This window comes from Papilio xuthus, unplaced genomic scaffold (assembly GCF_000836235.2).
Source record: "Papilio xuthus unplaced genomic scaffold, Pxut_1.1 DF827542.1, whole genome shotgun sequence".
Classification (NCBI taxonomy): Eukaryota; Metazoa; Arthropoda; class Insecta; order Lepidoptera; family Papilionidae; genus Papilio; species Papilio xuthus.
Genome location: NW_013531107.1, coordinates 2272026 through 2292812, shown reverse-complemented (window position 1 = coordinate 2292812; position 20787 = coordinate 2272026).

Sequence of the window (20787 nt, the reverse complement as noted above, 5' to 3'; positions counted from 1 at the left end):
ATACTTCTATAAAGAATCGATTTCTTTTTCACATCACTAGGGCTGGTATTATTACAAAGTTATGAGTTTCTGTCGTAGCGCTAAATATTCACGTAGCGAACGCAAAAAAGAAATTTCATTACGTATGTGAAGTTTTTCCTTGTTACCGCATACGTTTCATTACTTTAACTTTTTGTGTCACCAGTTCATGATATCAGACCCGTATTTCTCTACCAACATATCTTTTGAACAGTCGAGAATGAAGAAAAACACTTGAATTATGAACATGAAGACAATAATTTAGTAAATTCTTTTTGCAACATAATCGGGTATTATATTTTAACAAAATAATCATTTTAGTATTTAAAGTCACTTCTTAAAAAATAGTCGTATTATTTGAAATTAGTAGAGAAATCTGATAACAAGGGAAATTACTACATTATTAATATATACACACATTAAATCTTACTAATATTATAAATAATGGATGTTTTTAGGAGGTATCTGCAGAACGCCTCTAGGTATCTCGATAAAAATTTGCATAGATGTAGAACACAGTCTGAAAGTACTCAAAGGCTATTAAGTTTTTTTTAAATTTTGTGCGGTAAGTGTTGCGACAGTTAGTAGCTTATAAATACCTAAAGTATTGGATAGAAAACTACAATATTTTTTTAAGGTGTAGTATTGTAAATACTGTTCCAAGCCAAAACAATTGGTATTTTATTAACTTATTTAAGTGATAAGGGTTAATATGTTTTGTGAATATTGACAAAGTCGGTATAGTTTTCCTTTTCCTTATACGTTTGCTCCAAAACGTTTTTCATCAGTAAGGCTTAGTGAAGTAGATACTACGGTACGTACAAAAGCCTTTGACGTTAATACCCCGGCCAAGAGACGTAAGTAGGGGATATTCCTTCACTGTTACACAAAAAAAGTTTCTTGAATGTGAATTTCGTGTTACTTTACTAAGTTATTTTGAATATATTTTAGTTTAATGTCATTGGGAAAAAATTATATTGCGACATTTGCTAATTACGGTAAGTCACAAAATAAGAAACCAAATCTCAATACCTAATCTTTAAAAATATTATTTATATTATTTTGCTTATTTACATTTGTATCATCTACTAGATTATACTTAATATTTAAAATATCAATGTGAAAGTTACGAACAGTTTATTTCAACAAAAGGGAGAATCAATCAAGCCTCGTAGAAAAAACGTGTGACAAACGAGACATCGTTAAGGACCCTCTACACCTAGATCTCACGTCGAGTAAAAGAAATTGCCCGATTAAATTACCTATCAGGGTTTTTAAAGCAATTTAAAGAAAAATGCGCTCAGAAAGACTTGACGATCGAATGACTCTCGATGTTAAGGACATTCTTTATTAAATGTACTAATTAACTTAAGCAAAGTTATGTAGTTTAATTCAAATCAAAAAATAAATGACTCGTCTATAAATTTAGTATTCCCACTATCTTTATCCCACTAGACATTGCTATCTGCCATTTCATTCGTCAATACTTTCTTAATTATATTACCATCTGATCCATCTATATATTCCTAGGCCTACTCCTACCGATATTATCATCTATATTCATTTACTAGCTTTTGCCCGCGACTTCGTCGACACGGAATAAGAAATTTAGAAAGTTATGTAGTATATGTTCTTCTATAGTATGTTCTACATCTAAGGCAAATTTCACTGAGCTCCGTTAAGCCTTTTTGGATCCCTTCTAACAAACATCCATTCAAACTTTCGCATTTATAATATTAGTAAGATTTATAATACGTATTATATGTAGGTATATATTATAGCAACACCGTTTAAACTAAAATAGTGTAACTGCTATTGTAATATACCTATTTAAAAGAACTCACGCAATCCCATTGGATATTAGTTAAAATATAAAATTAAATCAAACTTTTTCCATTGTGTATACAAGAGATAAAAGGTATGGAAATATATTTTCCTTGTCAAAGCTTGTTGTGGCGAATGATTGATGTAGTTTGCTTTATTGGTGGATCGATAATAAGAACTTGGAAATTTTCCTTTATCTTAGTTACACAATGCCTTTCAATATTTTTTTAATTCTCATTCTATTGGTTTTATAATAATAGCTTTGGGTAATAAAAATTAAGAATCGGAAACATTTTCCTTAAAATATTTTTATCAATTAAGTTTAAATGTAAGGGATTTCATAAACATTATTCTGGACTAAAAATGATTACAGAAATTTTCGCTTTTTATGCAGGTTTCATGAATTCTTGCTTTGAAAATTCAGTTTGTCTACTCACATGTAATTTATAAACATTATGAAATAACTGAAAAATATCACAAGCAAAATAGCATCGCCTTTCCTGTATAAAAGTCAAAGGAATGTGTAATAGAACACATTTATTTTTGTTCAAATTTGTTATGACTTATCATCACGTGAACTTGAGCATGTGAACTTTAAGTTAAGTTTTACATCTATTTAAATATAATTTTAAAGTTTAACATTTATCATTCAGGTTTGAAGAATGTTTATAATAACTGTTGTTAAAATGTACTACAACTTTGTATGTAGACAGCAGACTACTGACAGAAAAAAGTAACACCCCGTTGCAAGTAATTTGAAAACGCGTTGAATCCATCGAAAACTCACGTAGTGCGTGTTAAAAGTTTTATTTGAAAACTTCCACTCGCTTTGGTTGTTTCATGTTTCATGGTGTAAATCAATCCAAAACGTGAATCATTTTGTTTTTCGTACGATCTTTACGAATTAATATATATTTTCATAAATTATGAATTACACCATTGTTATGTAAATCAATTACTTATTGGCACTAAGTTTAATAAACGATTACCTTTATTTATCACATAAATGAGAACCTATTATAACTATCATTTACTGAACTTTCGCGACTTTGTACATTTTTATTTAGTTTAACGTGACCTTAATTTGACGATGGTTTTAAACCATTAGACACATTTAAATATATTTCCAAAGTTTGAACACACAACATTTCTTATCTTGATAAACCCCGCGTATGATTTATAGAACTTTCGATACATTCTTACTTACCAAATATTATTTATTACTTTTATCATTTCAAAATATGTAACCTTGTAATAAATTTTATTTACATTCTTAAACAAATATTACAATTTTCTGTATAAAGATATTTATTAGAATTATATAAATAGAGCTACTAATTTAAATTTATAAATTTATACACGAATAATGTAAACACAATTATAGAGGTGTTCACGTCATGTGATACAATTTTAAATTAGTAGTGTTATCCGAGCATCACTTCACGTACAATATTCAGTTAAAGTGGAAAATGCTCGGTGCGAGTGCTACTAGTTTTTTTTTAACTCTTTTCGCAGCTTCTAATAGGCCCCAGGTGGCAATGCGCCGCCACCTTTTTCACTTTTATTCGTTCATTAATTTTTACTTGCTTTCATTTTACGAGGAGTTATTTAAGAACAGGTGTTTATTTTAAACACAATGAAAACTTTCTTACATTTTTATTTTCGTAATTTTAGCATTATTTTTATTTTAAGTAAGATTATAAGTATAGCTTAATTATTAAACATGATTTTTGTAATTTGTCTAGGCAAAAAATTGCATGATTAATGTTTTTTTTTATGATTAGGCAATATATCCATAAGCCCATAATAACCTGATGATAAAGTTAAAGTACAGTAAGTATTTATGTTAAATTATGTTATTTTTTCGCAAAAATTATTTTGATGTAAAATTTATATCAATTATTAAATAATAAAAAACATAACAAAAAATTCAAAGTGTAATTTGTAAAGCTGTTTTATACCGCACTTAGGCTTTAATTAACAAAAATCTCTCCGAAAGATTGTCGTTGTAAAGAAAGTGGCATAAAACAGGTCAGTGCCCATTTTCCACGTTGAAGAAACGACCGACCACTCCAGTATGGCAGAGCCTCAACTTTGTTTATTAAAGATAAAAAAAAAATGAAAAGTTTTCATAAGAAATCTTTGGCCGGAAATTATTGTGCAAAGAGATGATGATTGTCTTTTTTATTACTTTGCTTGCTACATTTTTACAATGTTCTTAAAGTTGTATTGTTGTTTTAACTTATGCAAATAAAAATAATAAATAAAAAAATAACTTATGAAGTACTAAAAGACAGCCAGAAAAGGGTCTATAAAAGTTTATGATGTATGAGAATTCTGTGTCTAAGAGTCGGTAACTTAATAAGTAAAGAAATAGTCATACTTCAATTTGGTTGAATAAAGTGGAATATTAAAGCTCCTGAAATATTAAATATTATAATTTTTACATTGAATAATTTTACGATATATAGTGGAGAAAATTGTAAGATATTTTTTGACATACGAATACGGATAAAAGAAATTTACGGAAAAATTTGTTAGTTAGGTAGTTAAATTGAAAAAGTTTGAAAATATCGAATCACTATGGTAACCCTCAGCATAAAAGCCTTCAAATAGCACCGTTTAGTGTTGCCGTAATATATACGGGCACCGATAACGATCTTCTATCGAATTAATGCGCCGTGAACGTTGTGCAAACATTTAAGTTTGTCGGATCCGCTTGTAGTAGAGTCGAGTCGAGTATTTCTTGTTAAAACTACTTCTTGCAAATTGTCGGTGCATTTTCATATCCGTATTTGGTTTTATCAAAATTAAGTTTATGTAATAAGAAGAGAATCTTAGATATTATGATATTTCAATTATATAGCTTTTTAGTTTTAAAGATGAATCAAAACTTGTCTAAGACACTTTATGTACAATTTTTTTATATCATAAGGTGTCAAACGAGCGAGCGGCTACCTGAAATCGCTAAAATAGCGAAGTGACTGTTGCCCATAGACATACGCAATTGCATATGCGTTGCCTACCTTTAATCGACGGAGGAGAGGGTGCACAGAAAGAAAATATCTTCCCGTTCCATGCATGCTCTCATTCGGAAAGTCCACTTCCACTTCCTATCCTTTCCTTATAAGAAAAAGGGTGGGAAGGGAAAGAGGACTTAATTAGGCTTCCGGGACGTAGACTCATCAGACGAAACGCGGAATTGCTTCCACTTCACGCCTGTCTTCTGTGTGGTCGTGGTATTTCACCGGGCGAGCCGGGCCAATTTGTGTGAAGATGTTAAAGCGGGCTCTACCACTGTAATGTACAAATTTCATTGTTTGCAAATTTATTGGATAAAAAGTTTTAGTTGCACAAGTTGTTGTGGTTGGGTTATCTGAGTGTTTTCACTGACAACAGAGAGTAAATATTATTTTAACTTAGGAATTTTTTTTCTACATTTTTAAAATTATTAAATACAGTGCTAAGTAACGAGACAGCACTATTGTCTTGATTAAGTCTTGGAAGTCTAAGACGTTCTCAGTTGAAGAACTCTACTGCACTGTACGCGTTTACTTTGACATTTCAAAACCGGAAGCCTTATAAATATTTGAGAGCGTCCTTTTATACTTAAAGTACGGAATAAAAGAAGGCATTTAATTGGTCCGATTGTACAGAAGTATGGTAATACAGTTCCGTTTGTAAAAAAAGATTCAAATTTCATTAACGTTGCTTAGATAGTTTCTATTTACATTGCTTTAAGGTCCTTTTCTGATCATTGTTGCTTCATTGTTCGTCGCTGGAGACAAAGGTTTTTTTTTCTCTTTTTATTTTTTAATACTATTCGCATTACGAACAAGCCATTGGCTTACAAAGGCACGTTGTTTTGTCTTGTCTGCACTTCTCTCTCTTAAGATTTTATGCTTTGCAAGTGCAATAAGAGATCTTGACTTAGAAATGTTCGCTATTTCCAGTTAAGATTAATATTAATATTAATTCTCACTAACTTTTTACTTTGAACTTAAAATAAGCATTGTCCAGATAAATGTTATTACTGGAAATCATTTTTCGGGATAAAGGGATATATCTATGAACTTGTATGGTCATTCGAATGAGATTTAAAAATAATTTAATAGCAATAATCGATATTAAACATTTATAAGACTAAAACAAAAACAAAGTACACGTAAAATAAAAGACAATCAACGAAGACACGCTTAGAATTAATCGTAGCAAATGTTAAGATACAAAGATAACCTATAATTTGGGGGCTTTCGCCTTTCCGTAATTTAGAGATAGCAATCGTGTAGATAAGAGTTACCCAGACAGTTGATTTACTACTCTTGTCCTTTAACTTAAAGAGGCTAAAGTTTTTGCGTCTAGTGTACGAGAACAATCTATCTTAAGTCCCAACTAAACTTGCGGAATAAGAACATAAGTTAGGTATATTTGTAGTAATAATAAGATTTATGACCTACAGCCGACATATTCGCAAACGTATGGTAAATAAAACAAAACTTATGTTGCCAAAAAAAAAATTATAGTTTTTTTTTCATCTTAGTATTTTAAATCACATATATATAGTTATAATAAATTTTATTTAATTATCAGATTTAATGCTATTGTAAAATTTTGTTTGGAGAAACTAAGATAATATTTAACATATTTAAGCTTTTTCGAGTAGAAATAGACCCAGAGTTATGACTATTTCTATTTATCTGACTAGGAAGTGACGTATGATATAAAAAGATATAATGTCTTTCATACATTTGGTAAGAATTTATTAAATTAACTCGTGTTTACCAAAACTTCTTCCATAGCCAGTTCTCGCATACATATTCCGTAAAGCAAACACAAGGAAACGGAACAAACTTTTACTCGGAGATTTATCCACGTGATCCGTACACTTGATTCAAACAACAAAAAAATCTACTCGCTTAATATATCATGCAAATGTATTTGCTTATATTATTACAATACTTTGTTTTGTTTGAATTATTTAATATATACACGGATACAAAGAAAAGACAAATATTACAGCGAAGTTTTCCTTTAATTTGTGAATATTTCCGTTGATAATAAATAGTACCTGGATGACCGGTATTTTTTTTATTGTGTGTTTTGGAAATTATATTTAAGTACGAATTATTAATAAAATGATGAAATATGAAAAATATTTTTCGATCTTACCGATAGAAAAAGTTAAGTTTATGTTCAAGTTGATTATCGATAAAACACGAAATTGTCTAAAAATAATTCCTAGCTAGATCGATTTATCGCCCCCGAAACCCCCCATATAATAAATTTTATGAAGATCGTTGGAGCCGATTCCGAGATTCCAATTATATATATATATACAAGAATTGCTCATTTAAAGATATAAGATAAAGAATGAGAAGCTTATTGACCTTTAAACAAGTTAGTTTGTAGGTATAATACATCTCTTTAGTAGTAAATAATGTTAGTTACGATATTGTGAAATATATCATTGAGGTATACATTAACGAGACATAATAATAAAATCATCGAGGCAGATATTTACATGAAATTAATGCATGAAACGTATCTCGCCAAAGGCTGTCAATAAAGTGTTAATTGTACACTTTGGCCCATATTACATCATAGCATCATACTAAACACTAACGATGGAAAAGATTTTGCAAAAAAATAATTCCTAATAAAACTAAAAATAGTAAATGTCAAACTTTTCAATAAAATCTCAGTTGTCTCAAGAACTAATTTCCAATTCTAATTCCAAAAGCTGGAAATGCATCTGTAATTCATCTGATTGTAGCAAATGCCAATGAACCGTTGGCACCACTTTTTTCTATTAAGCGTTAGGAAGAAAATCCGATACTGTGCCGGTGTAGTTGCACAATACTAGCCTTAATAAAATGTCGACGTTTATATCCCCTCACTAATGATTCTGACAATTCACTTGGTAATGAAAGCGCGCTATTCGCGCCGAAGGATTCTAATTAATTATTGTTTAAAAAAAGGAAGACAAAAAGAATAACACTGTGAAGCTAACAGGAATAAAAAAAATCTTATCACTGATTTAACGCAGCAAAGTAGTTAATATATCTTAAATACAAATTAAATCAAAGTTTTAAAATTAAAATAAGCATTTGAAGTGAGATCATTAATTCAGACGTTGGAGTGGAGTAAGTCGGGCAAGCCTGGAGCACGCCAATACAATTTGTAAGTCGCGTCAGGTGCAAAATCTTTGCGAGAGCGAATAGAACGAACAAGACAGTAAATCTGGCCAAATCCAATTTGTGAAACTTTTTCAGCTTTCTTCTCAAACAACTTTGTTACCGGTTTTATGTCTTAGTTCATTTAAATTTATACGTGAAGTGATTTTTCAATATTAAGATATTATTAATTATATTAAGAAATTAGCAGTCGGTACTGCTAACATACATTTTGTTCTGGTCCTTTTGTAATTGCGCAATATTTTCCACAAACTGATTCTTTTACTTTTAGAACTAGTATCTACATGTTCTTTTCAACTCGGCCTTTCATTCGACTATTTTCACTTAGTGTTAAACCAAGTCTTAGAACGTTTTTTTCTACAAAGTTTAATAAAATTGATGATATTAAAATAACATATTGATCATTATCAACCAATAAGTGGGACACTACATGTAAAAACTCTGACCATATAAATGTTTAATCAATGTTTTAAATACGGGGTTCATAGTAAAATTCCTGCATGTTGGAGTTGTGTGAAATTGTGAATAAGTTATGTGAGAAGTTACCCCTAGCAGAACTACTCGCGATAAAATCTGTGCATGATTTAGCTGCGGGTTCGCTCGTATTAAATTTTCGTGCTTGAAACTCACTAGGACTTGTAGCTAAAAGTCCGTCTGTATTAAAATACTTTTGTCACGGCGTTAATCAAATGCTTAATTCGGAAACAATTGTATTATATTCACGATTTTATGAAGGTCAAACTCATAACAAAACGTAATTAAATCCATACTAATCGTATTACCCTTAACTTAGGGTAGGCTCCGAGCCCCTCGGTGGGGACATGTAGTGAGCTGTTGATGTAATCGTATTATTTTTCTTCTTCTCCTTCACATACTTCATTACTGAAGGTCATGCTCGTCTCGATATGCTAAGTTAAGTCAATCAGGTAATAAGTTATTACCTGAATGACTTATGAAGGTAATCAATCAAATTTCAATTTTATTATTATTTCATATAACACAACATCATAATCAGCTCACTATACGTCTTTACGGAGAAGCTCGGAGCTTACTCTAAGTGGTGACTAGGTCATAGTCAACCACGCTGGCCAAGTGGGGGTTGGTTGACTTCGCACATGTCTTTGAATTGTTTCGCAGATACGTCTAGTGAATCGCAATTTTTTCTTCCAAAATTCGCGTGCAATTCAACTATTGTCAACCAATATTTAGCAGGCTTGTGTTTGAGCTGTAGTTTCTTTTTTTTTCTTTACCCACGTCACTATCAAATGCATATTAATATTTCATTGACATGATTTACGAGAATTCCTGAAGTAGAGAGCAACTATTCCTATCGGTAAACTGGGAATACGTGCACATAAAATTCGAAGCGAGGTAATACATTTAAGTGGTAAACTTTGAGAATTCAAGTCCAGGTAACTCGGTAACAATTGGAAATGGAGACGGTTTTGCGGAACTGTTAAGAGCAAATTCAATGCGTCCGCTAGTCTAGTTTGTTACAAGATTTGTGATAATTCGGTTACATTTCGGTACTTAGTAGTAAAATCGTATTGGATTGAGTTATATGCACTCTTGTAGTACAGATTTTCATATTAGTATATTGAGGAAAAATATGTAATTTGTATGTAACTAAGAAAAGATATTCCGGAATTAAGCCACGGCTATTATTCCATGTTAACATTGGTTAAAAAGATTAACTCACTAAAGTTGGCATTAACTAAGCTGTTCGGACCTTCATAGCAATTAAAAAAATGTCAGTAAAGGTTCCTGAAGTAAAGCTTTTGTAAATAATTATTCTTCGAAGAAATCTAAATGATCAATAGGGAACGTATGTTTGGGGACCTTGTTGTAACATTAAGTAGGTGATTCGTATTCAAACAAGTTTCCGATGCTCGTTTGTTTATGCAGTCCTAAGTACGGGCTATGGCCTCAATTGACCCCGTATCTGTAGTTTTACGAGTATTTAACCCTTACTTCGCACCCGTTGCGTATTGTAGGTGCGATATTGTGTCTCGTAATATATTATGTATTTACACATGTACGGATTATGTTGATGACGAAATAATAAAGTATAATTTGGTATCGGTCAAAATCAAGATTTTTATAATCATTAAAGTTGAATAAAATTCTCAAATGCGATGCTAGTTTACACATTTTAATTAGAAATTATTCTTTAATGTTCGATTAACAATAAACAATGTTGTTACACTTAACCACGTGTTATTTCAAATACTTACAGATCTTAGTATTATATAAATTAAATTAGTTTTACTAACTTTAATAGTTAGTAAAACTAGATTCAGCTAGTAAATGTATCACTAGTTATTACCTCATTCACAAATTATGTAAATCAAGGGATGTCGGGCGAAGTCACGAGCCCGATGTAATCATATTCATTAAATTTGTTATCGATCTCCGCCCTGAGCATATCAATAGGATACTTCGATGTAGTATTATTGAATCATACTAACACTGGTGCAATTAATTACCTTATTGTTTGTATCGTATAAGTCGGTTTACCTGACTGAGATTTACAATAATATTTTTAGTTTGGTATTAAAAACTACGCAACTCAGAATTGTTAAGAGGTCTCTGTGAGAAGATTTAGTACTAGATAAATCAATGCTAGGAGCCTTCCTTAGTGGTGGCATATTAAGAAATTACATGCGATTGGAAATGTGGTTGACAAAAATGTTCTCCGCGGATTCGACAAACTTTACAAAAGTATCTACGAAAACCATTTGTAAAAATGCTATTTTTATAGTTGAATTCCTTTACATCGTAAAGAAAAAAACTTGTATTGTGGTACAGAAAATTAAGAATTCAGAGTGCAGTTGGTACCGTTGTTTTAAATAAAAGTGTCGGCCTCCAGTCGTGGAGTTTGCTTAATAAATGTTGCATGATATTGTTTGCATCTGTAGCTGGCAGGCTGGCAGACGGACGCCGCTGATATCAGTTTAATATGATAATCCGCATGCAAACGAGCGTCGTACAACCGCCTAAATTATTTATGCACCCTGACCCGCGGGTGATAGCTTCGATCCGTTTAACTGAGTTAAAGTATTTCCCTTCGATTTTGTGATACGGTCACGGTGTAGCTGACTCGATGATTTATATTTATAACATATTTTCCTTGATTTGATCAATTAATGTAATTTTTCTTAAAAATAAACATTCTAGAACCAATAATTTTATATTTGTATGTGTTCAATATTTATTTTTAAGTGCCTTATAAAAATTAAAAGCAAATTTTCATGGAGACGTTATTAAACGCATTTATATTTAGGCACGGGCGGAAAAAAGAAACTTAAAATTAGGTGGGTGTGGTGTTTAATACAAGTAGAATCTAATCCTGCTTGCTCTTGCGAGAATAGCTCAATTGTAGTGACGCTATAATTTAAACCTAAATTGAAACATGAATGTGTTTGTGTTAGTAGATTCTCTGATGGAAACCACAGCGCTACAGCTGGTAATCAATTCCGAGATAATTGAATCTGGTCGACTAGACGAACGTCATCCAGAATCTCTCGGCCCGTCTCCTAAGGTGAAACATATATAGCTTTCTAATACCGACGTATATTTGATTTGATATATATAATTGAATATTTATAATTTTGCTTAACAACGACCGTTAACGAATCTGACAATTTGCCTTCTATTCAAAGATTACTATTATAAAAAATATAATATATAATAAGCAATTCATTATGTTATTATGCATTCATAATATTTTCCTGAATTTTTAACCCTGTTTATTCTTATATTACAAAAGGCAAAGCAAAAATTAACAATGTTTCCGTACTAAAACATTGCTTGTAGAATATTGTATTTACGTATGTAACGTATGTGTATATGTAATATTAGCATTAAATATGTTAACATTGAGATGTTATATTGAGAAGAAAAATAATACGATTATATCTCGTCAATATATTTTAGGTGAATAATGGTTAATATTTTTTAGTTAAATGAAGACATGGATTTATGAAGCTTTGTCAACTTATTTTATTTATGTTTATCAATGCCTTTTTATATGCGAATCGTGTGTAAGCAATTCTGTTATCTAAACACACTCCATAAAAGCGCTAAATAAATAAATTTCTTATCTATTGGACAATAAATCACCTTCGCCTCTAGCGAAATCAAATACATTTGTTCAAATAATAAATATTGATAGTTTTTTTCTATGTTTTGCTATGATATCTATGGTATCTTATCCCATATATGAATATTTCTATGAAGTAATATTTCCCTGTCAATATAATTGTTGGGTCTTGTGATCTTTTAAATCCGCGGTCACCGAGATAAAACCCATACGAAAGATATCGATGGTTTTTGTAGATATTTGCATAGGGTCTGTGATATCTTTGATATTATTAAAAGAAAAATACACAAGTGATAATGTAATTAAGCTTGTTAAAATTATAATTTGAAAGAATAGACTAGTTAACAACATGGATTGTGACCTTTGGAGTTGTTTAATAAGTATTGATTAAGGCTACTTCTTTTATTAATATTTAATGTAATATTTGAATCAATTCCGCTTAATTTAGAAACGCATTAGCAAAAAATAGTATGTTTTTAAAAAAAGTCGAATTTTAATGTAAAAATATATTTTTAAATATTTGATATATTCCATGAATAACAATCTGTGTACAAATAAAATGCGGAATGGTGGAGTAATCAAAAATGCAGAATAAATTGCGGGTTAACCAGATCGTTTAAATATCAACCGGATGGTATCTCCATGTAATTACAATTGTGTATTTTGTTGGCAAACACGGTATGATATTATGGCTTCTACGCATATAGTCATGACAGAAAAATTACGATTTTACAGCAGACTATGCTGTTATTTTAAGTCTATATTTCATTGAAAATAACATGATTTATATATTATATTTTGATGGGTTACATTTGACACTTCATCAAAAGCCAAAACCGTGACCTTGTAATGGCGGATATTAAATATTATTTGAAGTAAAAACTTCACAGTTGCCTTACTTTTTTCAAATGTTGATTACGTATTTATTGTAATAATATTAATCGAACGTCGTTACAATGTTGCGTCAGTGAACTTTTTTTCTTTATAATTTCACCTCACTATGAAGTTCAAATTAATAGATGTGGCCTATTAAATTAGCCAATAAACAAGATACTTAATTTTGTTTTATGTTTAAAAGAATATAATGATCTCCTTAAGAGTTCGAATAGAAAAAAAATAATTTTGCAAAAAAATCTAGTTTCGACGTTATTCATAGCACCCGTATTATTTGTGGCGGGAACCTCTGGATTTTAATATTCCCTTAACATGATAATCCTCACACAAACACAGGATAGCGATTTAAATTATTTATGCACCCCGCACAGAGGATAGCTCTGTTTAAATGGAGATGGCTCAGATTTTTTTTTACGAAACTAAAAGTAATTTCGAATAAGCGAGTCAGATTTATTTTTTTGTTTAAAATAAACATAGTTTTGTAAAATTATGCAGTATTCGGATTTATTTCGGATAACAGAATTTAAGTTACATACACCTATCTTACTAATATTATAAATGCGAATTTTTAGTTGGCCGTATGGATGGATTCGTGGATGCACGGATGGATGTTTGTTAGAAGGTATCTCCAGAATGGCTCTCGCAGAAATTTGGCACAGATGTAAAATATAGTCTAGAAGAACACATAGGCTACTAATTACCTGTTTTTAATCTTGTGCGGACGAAGTCGCGAGAGCAAGCTAGTAGTTTCATATTTTAACAACGTTGCAATAATTGTGCAATATTGCAAAATAACCAAGATTCACATACAAATGGTTTATGAGAGGTTCTTATTTGAAACTTCAAAGCATATCACATCAAACCGACAAAGATGAACTACGCAATTATTAACCAAGAAATATCTTCCTACGTTACTGTGTAGGTAGTAACTACATTATTAGTTTTGATATAACCACAATTTAGATATACAACGTATATATAAGTGCCAGAGAACAGTTCGACATATACTTACAGTGATAATTTTAAAACATATTGTATTAACTTAACTTATATCAATTAACTGGAAATAGTTAACTGGGCTAAAGATTAAAATGCTACTATGTCAAACAATATATTCTTAACCCTTGTCGAACAACTAATTAAAAAAACTACTGAACTAGTTTAGAGAAAATTGCGTAAGTATAACTTTACTAAAAAAAAACAGTTTTTTTGTTACAAAATATTTCGTGAAATTAAGGGTTAATCTTTAATAGCTATCGATGACTTTTAGTTACATACTGACAGAAGTTGACATAAAAATGCAAATACTTAAAAAAATTGATCATTTGAAAATTGCGTTGAACTTGTCAAAATTTTATTTTAATGTCATGTTGTTTTTAAATTTATGTTTGTACATTGTCATTCAAGTAATGGTAAAGGAAACCACGTGCCCGAGGTAATCAAATGCATTAATTTTGAATATTTCATCGTGAAGGGCATACTAATATAACTTGTAACTACATTTTCAATTCACGATTGCAACTACACACGGAAGTTAAGTACATTAGAATACTCAATAAAGTAAAGTTAAATCTTGCAACAAGTAAAATGTTTATGTGTACATACGATACATGAAAAGTATAGGATTATGTCATGTTTACTATTACTAGCCGTCGGTTGCGACTGCGTCTACGTTAAAAAAGAACAATTAAATAGCCTAAGTGTTAATCAAGACTATGTTCTAAATCTATGCCAAATTACATCAAGACCCGTTAAGTCGTTCTTGAGATATCTACTTACAAACATACATCAATCCATCATTCCATCTTAAGTTTAGCAATTATAATATTAGTAAGATTAAATTAAAATGGCTCTACTCTTACTACCCACTCTGTCTACTCCGGGGGAGCAACAGAATGCTGTTAGTCGAAAAACTCTTTCCATTAGCGAAAACATTCATCATATTATGTATTCAATAGAAGTCTGTTGAATATTTTTGTCCACTCTATTTCTTTGTATCTCTTTGCCTATTTGATATTTGCTTACGAAATAACAAACGATTTGTTTGTTCTTTCTAAGTAACACCGTTATCTGAACTTATCGGCTAACTTAATTACAGAGCACAACACTACGGTATTACTTGCTGTATGCAAATGAGGATGCTACAATAAAAAAACAAGATTGTCAGGTTTGAAAAATAACAAGCAAGTCCACTTTCATTTTTGTTTCAAGTTTCGGCGCCACGCCATAGTTGGTATCGCTACAAAGGGTACGTATTATGTTTCTCAAACGTTCGCGAAAGTTTTTATTCTTAAAAGATTTAATCCTTCCAAAAATTTTATATTAAATTTAACTACTCGTTATTATAAAGGCTAGAAGAACCTTAATTTAAAAACTGATCATTACAATAACATTGAATCCATTATATTAATTTTTACGCCATCTAGTGTTACATCTTTGAGGTGTTATTTGAAATATTTTTTTAATTAACTCCTCATATTATATAGCTGATATGATTAATATTTCAAGTACTTAAAGAAATAGTCTATTTTAAAATATATTCTTATCTCTCTAGAAATTACAGAGCACATTAACACAGAGAGAATTTAACTAAATTAATTTAAATTACTTTTGTGTTAAAAAATTACCACTTTAAGCAAACGATTACGATGCTATAATAATTCTCAAAAGGTCACGATTAAAATGCACTAAGTAGAAACTTCGAATGTTATTCGGTTAGAAAGTCCAACATCCATCGAGGGTAAAGTAAATATTACTTTGCAATTCAAATTGTTCCTTGAAAATTCGGTCAACCGGTTTCCTTTATTTTTTTAAATTAATTTATATTATAATTTATAATAGTCAACACATTTGTGTGACGCAATAAAAATATATAACAGTTAGAAATTTGACCAAGTTATTGTCTTTTGCAATAAATACATAATTAATAGAAAGTGTTTTTTTTTAGAATATTAGGTTGATGTTAAATATCTTTTAAACCTAACATTTTTATTGTTGTTTAATAAATGAGGAAATAATTTAGAAGGAAATAAGCATTAATAGTTTTTAAACAATATTTAGTAAGTATTAATAATTAAATGAATAAATACAATTTTTAACTAACATTTATGGGTCTAGTTTACAAAATTTTTAAACACTGTAAGGTTGAAAGTATTATATGTTTACAAAGTACAATTTAAACGTATTTTTGTTTTCAAATGAACAATAACAAAATGACGTATGAGAAAGATGTAACAATTGTTTTTATATGAATACTTGACTTCTCACGATGTCTCTAATTTTATGAAATTACGATTTCGTTGCTTAATTCTTTGACGTATTTACTCTATGTTTTAGTGTTGGCACATAAGTAAAATTACGGTATTTTCATGTACAAATGAATGGTTTGTATTCATTATGTAGTTTCCATACAAGTTAAATTAAAACATACAGTCACAAAGTAACTACAGATAGGTGTAGTGGTTAGTTTGTCTGACATATTATTCGCGGCATCAATACAGAATTTAGTTCTTAACGTAGAGTTCCACTGTAGTTATCTGTACTAATAAATTCCTTTCATTGTACTTAATTAAACAGTGACTACGTAGTAAGTGTCACAGCAATAGAATTCTACGGTTAATTGTTGAAGGTGTAAAAATAAAAAATTGAGATGTGCTAATTAATTTAAATTATTTATATTACATGTGGGTGGAATTGTAAAAGTCTAATAACAGACGTGGGATGTTCTAACACATATTTCGTGACTTGATTGCTTGCGGAAGCGATTGACCTCAATCTAATAACATCGGGTCGTTGAATACATAATTTTGACACTAATCAACGCCAGTTCCTGCCGAAACTTCTGTACAAAATATATAACTATCTTTGTTTTTACAAAGATAATGAAAGGAACGACAATATATCTCTGGTACTTTTTCTAATTTCTCCACTGTCACACATTAGTAAAGGGACTAATCGTGGGTTTCGCAGACAAAAGATCCCCGTTTAAAACAGATTGCTATCTCTATTGCGTCAAAGATAAAGACAGTGATGACAATATGTTTTACACAAAGATTTCGGTCTCAGAAAACCATGATAAAATAATCGAAATAATCTTCTCCTATTACTGAAATTTCTTGCACACAACAAAAAAAGCGAACAAAAGCATGTTTCTTCGAGTTACGTAAGTAGCAGTAAGTTGTTGATATGTATTGTTGAAGGCGTAAGAGAAACGTTCGTCTCCGTGGTCGTCGACGCCGACCTTCCGCGAAAGCGTGACATCTCCGGCCATCCTAACGACCGTACTGTAAACAAATTAACAGATTCGTTCCGACGCTGAAATACAATTTACATAATCAATATAACACAAACTGAAATATATAATTTGTATGTTGTGTAATGAGAAATATGTTTATTACGTTTGTAATAATAACTCATAACTTTCAAGTATTGTAGTAGACAGTAACATTATACTAGCTGTCGCCCACAACTCCACTCGTGCGCAACTAAAAAAATAATTAATAGCCTATTTGTTTCTGCAGACTATGTTCTACATCTGTGCCAAATTTCATCAAGATTAGTTGGGCTGTCCTGATACCCTAAAATAAACATGCACCTATCCATCTAAACATTTGCATTTATATTAGTAAGAAGTAGAATAATGAAAAAAACTATTTGAAGCGTTGATACAAACGTTCTAGTTCTTAAACTTAAGTATAAAGTAAGATATGTATAAGCTTAAAATGGCTGCAAGGATAATTTTATATGGTATTCCAATAGTTATTTTTAAGGGTTATGGACAGTGGATCATATTGTTACAAAACAAGGAGTGAAACAAATTGCCGGTTCTTAATAAGCATTTGAAGTGTTTATATACAAAACCTTTAAATATAGTTATGTAAGAAGATAATAAATATTTCTATGTTATAAAATATTTGCGTCTACTTATAAAAATTCCAAAGCTATATTTACGTTAGGTAATGTAATCACAACAAAATATTTTCTCCGAGAAAAATGTCTGGGAAAAATTGTAGCCGAAGGCATCTCCTAGATGGATATTAAAATATGGATATTCAAATCAGTCACGACTATGTTATGAATTTAAATTTCATTCATAATAAAAATATTATAATACTATTTCATATATTTGTAAGTTACAATCTACTTAGGAGATACAATATTAGAATAGTAACAGAAATACTTATAACTAGCATCACGGAACTACGAAACTTCTGAATTCTAAAACAACCAAATCTTTTTCAATCTTATCTTTACAAAAATCCGGGTCTTTTATTTATTTATTTATTAAGACAGGCCAACAGCATACATATAAAAATAGCAGAAAAACAAAAATCACACAAACATTTTACATATGTATGCCAATAACAGGCATGCACAAATTTCGTTAGACACATTTGACGAGTAAGTCTAATATTAAACTTATTGGTAAATTATTCTTTTATAGCTTCGAATATTTATTCCTTGCAGCTCAAGGTTGACTAGTAGTGATTGCTGTTTCTGTAAGTTTTCGTTTTATTCTTAGTGTAATGTGTCATTAAAAGGAATTAAGATATTTAGAGTCTTCGATCAGCATTCAAAGGGTAATATTGAGTATACACATGATGGATTTTTACACTAACTATAGGTTTCTGAGTCCAAAAATCTCCGTTTAAAACACATTGGTATCTTCGTGTTGTCAAAGGTAATGATAGAGTTGACGAAATGCTTAAACAGAGATTTTAGTCTGAGAAACCAATGTTAGAGACGTGAGAGTAGAAGCTTATTATACAAATATTGAGTAGAACCACCACTTGCATTTCGATTATTTTAACGAAACTTCTTCCATGTACTTCCTATTTATAATTTTCCACGAAAACAAAAAGCATTAACTGTTATACAAAGCTTCACATCCTGGCAACTAAATTAAATCTAAATGTCAGTTGTAGTTTAAGACGGATACGGCCTTGGATAAAAATTGAAAGTGTACAATATAAACATAAATATATAACAGTATTCGTGATATAACATAATCCGTGTATTTATTATGGAACTGCGGTAGGCGCCGCGGCGTCGGCACGGCCTTGGAGAAAGTATATCTTAGATTCACCTCACATTACAACTCCTGCGCCCTCTGGTGAACCGAATATGTTATCCGTGGAATAACATAAGATAGTTAGATTTTATAGCGTAAACTTTACTAGCAATTAACACAATTAACGACAAGAATGATGAAAGTACATAATTGCTTAAAAACTTACACTATCTATTAGAATGCAGTGACAAGTAAAATTGTAAAAATTGTAGAAGACGACAACTTGATGCGCCTATGTTAAGTAGAATAAAGACACGGAAAACGTGATAAATATTATTCTATTACTTAACAAAATTTTAACAATTTATCGTGCTTAAAGGTTTTAATAAGTTATCCCGTCTATTAATGACCCCCAAATTAGATTTACTAAAAACAATTTTCCGTCAATTCGTCAATTTCATTTTTCATTTCTCGTGTAAAAACGGACAAAAACTAACAAAAAAACTACGCTGTTTCATCGTAAAGCGTCACTCAACATTTCAATGGATTTTTAAATTTCAAAGTTCTGTTGGGCTGATATTAAAATTTCATAAAGTTTTCTCGTCGGCTAAAGCATATTCTTACATAAGAGCTTTGAAGTGTAATATTAAGTTCCGCTAGAGTAAATTTTACTTCTTTCAAGGGTTTGCACAAAGAAAAATTTGAAAAAGTAAGATGAAAATTTTCTACAAAGATAGAAGCGCAGGTAATGTTACTGGATTGTTTGCGTCATTTTTTCATTCTAAGTTTATTTAAATATTGATTAACCTGCACTTGTAAGCTCTTTAAAATATAAACGTGTATACATTTCGTTGCTTATCTTACTTTTTACTAATATTATAAATGCGAATGTTTAGATGAATGGATGGATACTTTCTCAGAAGATATAACCAGAACGCTTGAAAGAACCTCGCCAAAATTTTGCATTGTTATAGAACATAGTCTGGAAGAAGACAAAGGCTAATTATATTTTTTTCTTTTCTGCGCGAACGAAATTGCGGGCGCTCGCTAGTTAACGATTTAATATTATAGAATTAATCAATGAACTTTAAGTTTCCATTGCCAAAACACCGGCATATTAACAAAATTTTATTTTAATTTTTTAAGGGCTATGAAAGGTATATTATTTTTTTGTAGTACTTTTATTAAGTTACACAAGTACATAAAAGGTCCGTCCCTGTGGTCAACAATAATCTTCACCAAAGAGTAGGTCTATGCGTGGGATTTCTGCCTACATTGTCGTCCATTACGAGGCTAAAGTACTAATAATGGTAATTTTTTTTAATAAAATGCATTTTTTGATCACGCATAACAATTTGAAGTAATTAACTGGGGCTGATACAACTTATCTGAGTGAGCAGCTCAAACAAATTTGAATATCAACGCGTTTCATGAAAGATTTCCGTATTGAAAGTCTTACGAGACGGAAGTTAAAATGCTAGGTAACAACTTAAGCGTATATCTCTTGCGTTGTGTAATAATAATTTATGTCATTACCGACTTATAAATTGCAATAAGTAATAAAGGTGAGGCGATGACTAAAGATTACGACCAAATCTGAGCACTCGGTGAAGCGAGATCGAACGTTGCGTAATGAAAGAAAGCACTGAACCCAACGGTGATGGAACAAAGCTTTCGTAAATTTAACTTGACTTTAGTTATAAAGTAGCACGATATAATCAAAATAAATTTACGTTGAGCTTGTT